Here is a 10,985-nt window from a genome sequence, read left to right as displayed (position 1 = left end):
TGCCCTCCTTACTACCCATTACCAGCCTATCCCATTCCCATTCCCCCACTCCCCTCCCCTCTGAGGCCCTCAGTTTGTTTGTTTCTCAGAGTCCATAGTCTCTCTTGCTTCATTCCCCCTTCTGATTACCTCCCCTTTCTTTGTCCCTTTCTTCCCCTACGGATTTTCCTACTTCTTATGTTCCATAGACGAGAGAAATATCATATAATTTTCTTTCTCTACTTGACTTATTTCACTTTGCATTATCATCTCCAGTGCCGTCCATGTTGCAGCAAATGTTGAGAAATCATTCTTTTTGATGGCTGAGTAATATTCCATTGTATATATGGATCACAGCTTCTTAATCCAGTCATCCGTTGAAGGGCATCTCGGTTCCTTCCACAATTTAGCTATTGTGGACAATGCTGCTATGAACATTGGGGTGCATATGGCCCTTCTCTTTACTACGTCTGTATCTTTGGGGTAAACACCCAGTAGTGCAATGGCTGGGTCATAGGGTAGTTCAATTTTTAACTTTTTAAGGGACCTCCACACTGTTTTCCAGAGTGGCTGTACCAACTTGCATTCCCACCAACAATGTAGGAGGGATCCCCTTTCTCCACATCCTCTCCAACAATTGTTGTTTCTTGCCTTGTCTATTTTTGCCATTCTAACTGGCGTAAGGTGGTTTCTTAGTGTGGTTTTAATTTAAATTTCCCCGATGGATAATGATTTTGAACATTTTTTCATGTGTCTGTTAGCCATTTGTATGTCATCATTGGAAAAGTATCTGTTCATATCTTCTGCCCATTTTATGATTGTTTCTTTGTTTCTCACGTACTGAGTTTGAGAAGTTCTTTGTAGATCTTGGATAGCAGACTTTTATCTGTAGCATCATTTGCAAATATCTTCTCCCATTCCATGGACTGCCTCTTAGTTTTTTGGACTGTTTCCTTGGCTGTGCAGAAACTTTTGATCTTGATGAAGTCCCACAAGTTTATTTTATCTTTTGTTTCTCTTGACTTTGGAGATGTGTCATGAAAAAAGTTGCTGTGGCCAATGTCGTAGAGGATGCTGCCTGTGCTCTCCTCTAGGATTTTGATGGATTCCTGTCTCACATCGAGGTCTTTCATCCATTTGGAGTTTATCTTTGTGTATGGTGTGAGAGAGTGGTCAAGTTTCATTCTTTTGCATGTAGCTGGCCTATTTTCCCAGCACCATTTACTGAAGAGACTGTCTTTTTTCCACTGGATGTTTTTTCCTGCTTTATCAAAGATTAGTTGCCCAAAGAGCCGAGGGTCCATTTCTGGGTTCTCTATTCTGTTCCATTGGTCTATGTGTCTGTTTTTGTGCCAGTACCATGCTGTCTTTGTGATCACAGCTTTGTAGTACAGCTCGAAATCTGGCATTGTGATGCCCCCAGCTTTGTTTTTCCTTTTCAACAGTTACTTGGTGATTCGGGGCCTTTTCTGGTTCCATACAAATTTAAGGACTATTTGTTCCAGTTCTTTGAAAAATGTCATTGGTATTTTAATCGGGATACCACTGAAAGTGTAGATTGCTCTGGGTAGCATGGACATTTTAACTATGTTAATTTTTCCGATCCATGAGCATGGATTATTTTTCCATCTTTTTGTGTCTTCCTCAATGTCTTTCAAGAGTGATTTATAGTTTCTAGAATATAGATCCTTTACATCTCTGGTTCAGTTAATTCCAAGGTAATGTATGGTTTTTGGTGCTATCGTAAATGGGATGGATTCCCTAATTTCCCTTTCCTCAGTCTCATTATTCGTGTATAGGAATGCAGCTGATTTCTGGGCATTGATTTTGTATCCCGCCACATTACTGAATTGCTCTATAAGTTATAGTAATTTGTGGGTGGATTCTTTTGGGTTTTCCATATAGAGTATCATGTCATCTACAAAAAGAGACAGTTTGACTTCTTCCTTGCCAATTTGGATACCTTTTATACCTTTTTGTTGCCTGATTGCTGTTGCAAGGACTTCTAGTACTATGTTGAATAATAGTGGCGAGAGTGGGCATCCTTGTCGTGTTCCTGATCTTAAAGGAAAGGATTCCAGCCTTTCCCCATTAAGAATGGTATTTGCTGTAGGCTTTTCATAGATAGTTTTTATGAGATTGAGGAATGTACCATCTATCCCTACACTCTGAAGTGTTTTAATCAGGAAAGGATGCTGTATTTTGTCAAATGCTTTTTCTGCATCTATTGAGAGAATCATATGATTTTTGAATTTTTGTTTCTGGATAAAATCTAAGACACTGATAGATTTGCGAATGTTGAACCACCCTTGCATCCCAGGGATGAATCCCACTTGCTCATGATGGATAATCCTTTTAATGTACTATTGGATTCTATTAGCCAAGACCTTGTTGAGGATTTTGGCGTCCATATTCATTAGGGAAATCGGTCTGTAATTCTCTTTTTTGAGGGGGTCTTTGCCTGCTTTGGGGATCAAAGTAATATTGGCCACATAGAATGAGTTTGGTAGCTTTCCTTCTGTTTCTATTTTTTGAAATAGCTTTAGGAGAATAGGTATTATTTCTTCTTTGAATGTTTGGTAGAATTCCCCAGGAAAACCATCTGGGCCTGGAGTTTCACTTTTTTTTCTTTTTTAAAGATTTTATTTATTTATTTGACAGAGATAGAGACAGCTAGCGAGAGAGGGAACAAAAGCAGGGGGAGTGGGAGAGGAAGAAGCAGGCTCATAGCAGAGGAGCCTGATGTGGGGTTCGATCCCACAACACCTAGATCATGCCCTGAGCCGAAGGCAGACGCTTAACCGCTGTGCCACCCAGGCGCCCCTGGAGTTTCGTTTTTTTTGAAGGTTGTTTATCACTGACTCAATCTCTTCATAATTAATTGGCCTGTTAAAAAAAATCAATTTCTTCCTGTTTCAGTCTTGGTAGTTTATAGGTTTCCAGGAAGGCCTCCATCTCTTCCAGATTGTTTAGTTTTTTGGCATATAGCTGTTGATAAAAGTTTCTAATAATCCTTCCAATTTTATTGGTGTTGGATGTGACCTCTCCTTTTTCATTCATAATTTTATTAATTTGGGTCCTTCCTCTATTCTTTTGGATAAGTCTTGCCAGTGGTCTTCAATTTTATTAATTCTCTCAAAGAACCAGCTTCTAGTTCTGTTGTTCTGCTCAACTGTGCTCCTGGTTTCTAAATCATTGATTTCTTCTCTAATCGTGCATGGATTAGGCCTGTTCTTCTGTTGCTGTTCCAGCTTCTTGAGGTGAGAATATAAAAACTGCATTTTAGATTTTTCTATTCTTTTGAGTGAGGCTTGGATGGCTATGTATTTCCCCCTTAGGACTGCCTTTGCAGTATCCCATAGGTTTTGGACCGTTGTGTATTCATTCTCGTTGGTCTCCATAAATTGTTTAATTTGTTTTTTGATTTCCTGGTTTATCGAGTCATTCTTGAGCAGGATGGTTCTTAGTCTCCAAGTGTTTGAGTTTCTTCCAAATTTTTCCTTCTGGTTGAGTTCCACTTTCAAAGCATTGTGGTCTGAGAATATGGAGGGAATAATTTCAGTCTTTTGGTATCAGTTGAGACCTGTTTTGTGTCCCAGAATATGGTCTATTCTTGAGAATGTTCCATTGGCATTAAAACAGAATGAATATTCTTTGGTTCTGGGGTGTAGTGTTCTCTATATATCTATGAGGTCCAACTCGTCTAGTATGGCATTCAAAGCCCTTGTTTCTTTGTCGATTTTTTGCATGGGTGTTCTGTCTATTTCTGATAGTGGGGTGTTGAGGTCCCCTACTATTACTGTGTTCTTATCTATATGTCTCTTTATTTTGGTTAAGAGTTGGCTTGTGTATCTTGCTGCTCCCCTGTTGGGGGCATATATATTAATAATTGTCATATCCACTTGTTGAATACTTCCTTTAAGAATAATATAGTGCCCTTCTGTATCTCTCTCTATGGCCTCTAGTTTAAAATCCAGTCTATCTGATATGAGAATTGCTACTCCAGCTTTCTTTTGAGGTCCATTTGCGTGGAAGATGGTACTCCATCCCCTTACTCTAAGTCTGAATGCATCTTTGGGTTCAAAATGAGTCTCTTGTAGACAGCAAATGGATGGGTCATGTCTTTTTATCCAATCTGCAACCCTGTGGCGTTTTATGGGAGAGTTTAAGCCATTTAGATTGATAGAGATTATTGACAGATATGATTTTAATGATGCCATNGTTGAGGTCCATTGGCATGAAAGATGATATTCCATCCCTTTACTTTCAGTCTGAATGTATCCTTAGGTTCAAAATGAGTCTCTCGAAGACAGCAAATGGATGGGTCATGTCTTTTTATCCAATCTGCAACCCTGTGGCATTTAATGGGAGCATTTAGGCCATTTAGATTGATAGAGATTATTGACAGATATGATTTTAATGATGCCATTTCTCTTTAAAGTCTTTGTATCGGTTGTGACTTGCTGCTCTGTATCACTCTTGGGGCCTTTTTACCTTTATAGAGCCCCCCTTAATATCTCCTGTAGGGCTGGTTTCGTGGTTACGAAATTGGTTAATGATTGGCGATTTTGGAACGTCTTTATTTCTCCATCAATTCTGAATGACAGCTTTGCTGGATAAAGGATCCTTGGCTGCATGTTTTTCTCTGAAAGAGCTTTAAAAATGCCCCCCCAAGCCTTTCTCTCATTCCAGGTCTCTGTAGACAGGTCTGACGTAATCCTGATACCTTTGCCTTGGTACGTGAGAAATTTCTTTGCCCTGGCCGCTTTCAATACTGTATCCTTGGATCTAATATTTGCGAATTGCACTATGACATGCCGTGGCGTAGGTTTGTCCTGGTTGAGCTTGGATGGGGTCCTCTTTGCCTCTTGGACACAAATGTTTGTTTGCCTCGCCAGATTAGGGAAGTTTTCAGCTACAATTCATTCAAATATCTCTTCTAGACCTCTGTTTTTCTCCACCCCCTCAGGGATGCCGATGATTCTGACATTGGATCGTTTCATAGAGTCAGTAATCTCCCGTAATCTACATTCGTGGGCGTGGATTTTTTTAAGACCAGCTTCTATTTTCGTTTTTTCTTCTACTAACCCATCCTCCAATTCGCTAACGCGTTCCTCTGCCTCGGTGACCCTGGCCGTCAGAGCCTCTAGTTTTGACTGTATTTGGCCCACTGAGTTTTTAATTTCTGTCAGATTCGCTCTCATTTCTGCCCTTAGGGATTCTATATTCTCAGCAACGCTTTCTCTGATGCTTTTTTCAAGTTTACTCATCATCTTGACCATTGTTGCTCTGAATTCCATTTCTGATAATTGGGATACATCCGTATGTATTAATTCTGTGGCCGAGGCCAATTCTGTGGCAGAGGCNAATTCTATATTCTCATTAACATTTTCGTTAATACTTTTGTCAGGTCTACACATCATCTTGACCATTGTTACTCTGAATTCCATTTCTGATAATTTGGTTATATCCATATCCATTAGTTCTGTGGCAGAGGCCACAGACTCATTGTCTTTTCTTTGCTGGGGGGGATTTCTCCTTCTCATCATTCTGATGAGGTGAGGTTGCGGAGTTGTCCAGAGCCCAAATTATTGACCGGGACCCAGGCAGTGCGCCCTTGTTTTATAGGGACCTTTGGGATGTGGGCTTCTTGATTTTTCAGCCTGCCTTCTGGGGGAGGGGCCTGCCGCGCCAATACTCAGGCAACCTGTTTGGGTAGAGTCTCTGTGTCCCTTGCGAGNTCTGCAAGGGGGGATGGGGATTGGCACCCTGTGAGCCGGTGTTTCCAGGCTTTTGTTCTCTGGCAGCTTTCCCTGGCAGTTTGCTGTTCCTCTTCTGAGAGTCAGAGCAGCAGCGGCCGAATCTCAGCCTCTGTCTCAAAACAGAGGGATCGCAGACCGTTCTCCACTGATATTCTGGCCACTTATATCTTATTCTGTTGGTGCTGCTAAACCCTGCAGCGTCCCGGGATGCGCGCCCCACACCCGGCATCCCAGCCCTCACTTCCAGGGCCGGCGTGTCTCTGTCCTTTGTGTTTCTAACACCGCCAGCGGCCAGCCGCCCCCACACTCCCGGAGCTCCCGGTCTCAGTCTGGATCCAGTGAGCACACCGAGATTCCGGAGTTCCATGAGATGCCTGGTGGCGCGCGCTCCCAACTCATGGTCTCAGTCTGCTGTCTCGCGGGTGCCGTGCGCGAGTCTGCCCGCTCCCCCGTGCAGGTGGCTACCTCTTCCCCACGCCAGAGCGAAGTGGCTCCCTCCCCCTTCCATTTATCTTCCGATATCTGTGCGCGGTTTCACGGCTCCCCGCTTCATACCTCAATACTCAGTGCTGGAGATGTTCATTTGTAGAGATCCAGATGTATCTTCCTGCGTCTCAGGCTGATTCCGTGGATGTTCAGGCTGGGCTGGTACCTATCTAGCTCGACTCAGGGGACCGGCTGAAAAAGGGGTCCCCTACTCCTCCGCCATCTTAACTCCCTTCTCTTTTCACATTTTTAATGTGTCTACTAGAAAACTTAAAATTATATATATGATTTGCATTATATTTTTATTGAACAATGCTTGTCTAGAGTGGGGGGAATACAAAGGTTAGGAGGATTGGGGATGGTTTTTAGGTTAGTCAACTAATAGGGATGACCTCACTCATACTGCCTATATCACCTGCACAGGAATAACACCTCTCATCTCACCTGTTAATTGGCACAGAACAATGGTCATAAATCTTAACTATGATTTGCTGTTATTCCTGTTGCTGTTAGACCGGGCCTCAAAGAAGATCTAGGTCTGCATTAAGTAAATTCGAGCTTCAAGCTGACCTCTCCCAAACATTTTGATGTGAGCACCTAGTTTAGCACTCGTACTCTATGTGCGTGCTCCCTTTCATATAATAAAAATTTATTGTACATTGAAATAAATGGGGGGAAATGCAATAATAAAGTTAATAATCCTGCTAGGAGGAGTCATGAAAGTTTTCCCAGAAGAGGTAGCACTTTAACTGAAATTAGAAGAATGAGCTGGCGCCTACCACATGCAAATGGTCATTCCAAATGAGGAGGTAGTGTTGCAAAAGCATGACAAGACATAGTATATTTGGATACTGGTGAAAATTTTGTGTAGCTAGAGAAGGCTGCTTGGAATTGAGGCTAGAATTTGGACTTTCTCTAAGGGTGAAGTGAGGAATAAGCAGGATATTTCTCTAAGCAGGCAGATGATGTGAACAGATTATATCCTTTCTCCTTATAAGGGATTAATTCTAAATTTTTTTTCTCTAGCTTCTCAAAGTATATGCTTATTTCATTAAGTTACAGTCTTCTTTATTTTCTAATATAACCCTTAAGTTACAGAATTGCCACTAATTATTGATTTCACTTTATTTCACAAGATTTGATATGAAAATATTAACATTGTTATAGATAGTGTCTACTTTCCTTTTCAGTTTTTCTTTGACCCACAAGTAATTTTGAGATGTTCTATAAATGTTCAAACATACGAACTTTTTTTTTTTTTTTTTTTTTTTTTTTTAAAATTTTTTTTTTTTTTTTTTTTTTTTTTAAAGATTTTATTTATTTATTTGACAGAGATAGAGACAGTCAGTGAGAGAGGGGACACAAGCAGGGGGAGTGGGAGAGGAAGAAGCAGGCTCCCAGCAGAGGAGCCTGACGTGGGGCTCGATCCCGTAACGCCGGGATCACGCCCTGAGCCGAAGGCAGACGCTTAACCGCTGTGCCACCCAGGCGCCCCAAACATACGAACTTTTTAAAGCTGTCTTTTTGTTTTTAATTTCTAATATTATTGCACTATGGTCAACGAACATGATTTCTGTGACTAAATCTTTGTACTTGTTAAAACCTGATTTGGGTCCTAGTACATGTTTGCTTTTGTCAATTTTCCATGTATGCTTTAAAAGAATGTATATTTTCTTTCTTATTTGTGGGTATAGGATTTTTGTGTGTTCTTTGGATGAAGCTGGTTAACCATATTATTTCAAAGTCTCAATATTTTTACCCATTTTTTTCTAGTTGATCTTTCAATTATTGAGAGGGTATATTTTGCTGAGTATAGAGTTCTAGGTTGATATATATTTTCTCTTAATGTTTTTAAGACACTATCCTATTGTCTTTTTGCTTTTGTTGTTATTATTGGGAAGTATGCTGTCAATCTAATCATCATTCCTTAGTAAACAATATGCCTTTTAAACCCCTAGCTACTTCTAAGATTCTCTTGTCTTTGGTACTCTTGGTATCCATGTTATGCCTAGAGAATGAGTTTTGTTTTTATATTTCTTGCCCACAATTTATTATGCTTCCCAAGTACCAGGATTTACATATTTATTATTTCAGGAAAATACAAAGCCATTATCATTTTAAATATTGAGTCTACCCCATTCTCTGTATTCTCATCTTTGGAAATTCCTATTAGACCTATGTTGGACCTTGTTATTCTATATCTTGCATCTCAATCTCTCATTCATATTTACTGTCTCTTTAGATGTCTGTGCTACATTTTGATGATTTCCTTAAATTAGTCTTTTTCTTTTTCTTTTTGAATCTTTGTCTCAAAGAATGCCTGAAACCAGCATTGTCTTTGCATTTTTCAAATACCTGATAATAATCCATTTTTTCAAAGCCAGCTTAAAGTTTAGTTTCCATTATTTGCAGCACAGAAATTCTAATATATAGTCACACAGCCAGCTAGTCATCATGTTCCATCAGAAATGTGTACTGAATTCAACACTTCCTTTCCATCCCTGCTGACCTCCTTGTCAGTTATGCTGCTCAGATAGGCAGACAGTATAGCAGCCAGTAAAGGAGGCTCAGAATGAACAGAGACATAGAAGGAGAATAATGAGGGAACTGTGCCAAGATGCCAGAGAATGAAATTTTAATAGTTAAGGAATATTCAGTTTAATATTGAATAGTTTAGGAATATTGAATAAACTGAATATTCAACTGAACAGTTAAGGAATATTCAGTTTAATAGTGAAGGAATACTGCAAAGAGGTCAAGAAGTATGAGAATTGAATAATGAGCAACTGGCATTGCCAATGAAAAGTTGCTGACTCTTATATTCTGCCTTTACTTTTCACGGGTTTCATTGAATTCTTATTAACTATAGTAATGAGCAGAAAGCATAGAAGATGAATATGCAAAAAACATTAAGTGATTGATTAATGGATTTTATTTGGGGATTTGGGAACATACAAAGACAACCATTTAATCACCATGGTTTCTATGTAAGGGGCAAGAGACTTAGAAAACAAGAAAGGCAGTTTTAAATTGAAAGTAATTGGAAAGGATGTAAGTCTTTTTTTTTTGCATTTTACAATAAACAATTTATATTCATTTCCCAGCATGCCTTAGATTCTTTCCTCTTGGTGGGGTCACTTCACTCCAGGTTTGGGAGGGGGTGATGGTAGTGAATGCCTACACAGGGTCAATGAGATGCAGTTCATTTTTTTTCTTGTGATGAGAACTTTTAAGATTTACTTTCTTAGCTAATTTCAAATTTGCACTACAATATTACTGACTGTAAATTCCATGCTGTACATTATATCCCCATGGCTTATTTTATAAATGGAAGTTAGTACCTCTTGAACACCTTAACCCTTTCAGCCACCACCCAATCCCCCTCCCCTCTGGCAACCACCAGTCTGTTGTCTGTATCTGTGAATTTTGTTTTGTTTGTTCACTTGTTTGTTTTTTGTTTTTTTTTTTAGATTCCAGCTACAAGTGGAATCATACAGTAGTCGTCTTTCTCTGTCTCACTTATTTCACTTAGCATAATACTCTCAAGATCCATCCACATTGCAAATAACAAGATTTTATTTTTTTTATATAACTGGGTAGTATTCCATTGTATGTATACACCACATCTTTATTTATTCATGCGTCAATTAACATTTAGGTTGTTTCCATATTTTGCCTATTGTAAATAATGCTACAGCAAACATAGAGATGCATATAACTTTTTGATTTAGTGTTTTCATTTTTTTCAGATAAATACACAGAAGTGGAATTGCTGGATCATATGATAGTTATGTTTTTTAATATTTTGAGAAACCCCCATGCTGTTTTCCATAGTGCCTGCACAAATTTCCATTCCCACCCCATGAGGGTTTCCTTTTCTTCACATCCTCACCAATACTTGTTATTTCTGGTCTTTTCGATTTTAGCCATTCTCACAGGTGTGAGGTGATAACTCATTGCAGTGTTGATTTGCATTTCCCTGATGATGAGTGATGTTGAGCACCTTTTCATGTGTCTGTTGGCCATCAGGATGTCTTCTTTAGAAAAAAGTGTATTTGTTATAATTTAAAAAAGGAAAAAAAAGAATCTAAGTGAACTGAAAAAAAAAAGAAAAAAGTGTATTTAGATACTCTGCCTACTATCTAATCAGATTTTTTTTTGCTAATTACTTGCATGAGTTCTTCATACATTTTGGATATTAACCCCTTATTGCATATATTACTTGCAAATATCTTCTTCCATTTAATAGGCTACTTTTTAAATTTTGTGGTTGATTTCCTTTGCTGTGCAGAAGCTTTTTAGTTTGATATAGTCTCATTTGTTTATTTTTGCCTTGGTTGCCACTGTTTCTGGAGTCAGGTCCAAAAAAATGTTGCTAAGACCAATGTCAGGGAGCTTACTATCTATGTTTTCTTCTAGAATTTTTGTGGTTTCTGGTCTTACATTCAAATCTTTAATCCATTTTGAGTTCATTTTTGTGTACGGTTTAAGATAGTGATCCAGTTTCGTTCTATTACATGTGGCTTCCCAGTACCATTCATTGAAGGGACTGCCCTTTCCGCATTATGTATTCTTGCCTCTTGTGTCATAAATTAATCAACTATATATGTGTGGGTTTGTTTCTGGGCTCTCTGTTCTGTTCCATTGTGTTTATGCCAATTCCATCCGTTGATGACTATAGCTTTGTAGTACGGTTTGAAATCAGGGAGCATTATGCCTTTGACTTTGCTCTTTCTCAGGATTTCTTTTTATTCAGGA

The 10,985-nt window shown here is 39.1% G+C and overlaps 1 protein-coding gene across 12 annotated transcripts in view; it reads left to right on the top strand.

Annotated features, from left to right (window-relative positions):
• The window catches only part of KIF6 (kinesin family member 6), a 465,947-nt gene that overhangs the window by 316,513 nt on the left and 138,449 nt on the right, over positions 1–10,985 (top strand). The gene's annotated exons all lie outside the window — the stretch shown is intronic.

Source organism: Ailuropoda melanoleuca, chromosome 5, assembly GCF_002007445.2.
Source record: "Ailuropoda melanoleuca isolate Jingjing chromosome 5, ASM200744v2, whole genome shotgun sequence".
NCBI lineage: Eukaryota > Metazoa > Chordata > Mammalia > Carnivora > Ursidae > Ailuropoda > Ailuropoda melanoleuca.
The sequence above is the reverse complement of the archived record's forward strand: the minus strand, read 5'-3'. Positions and strand labels throughout refer to the sequence as shown.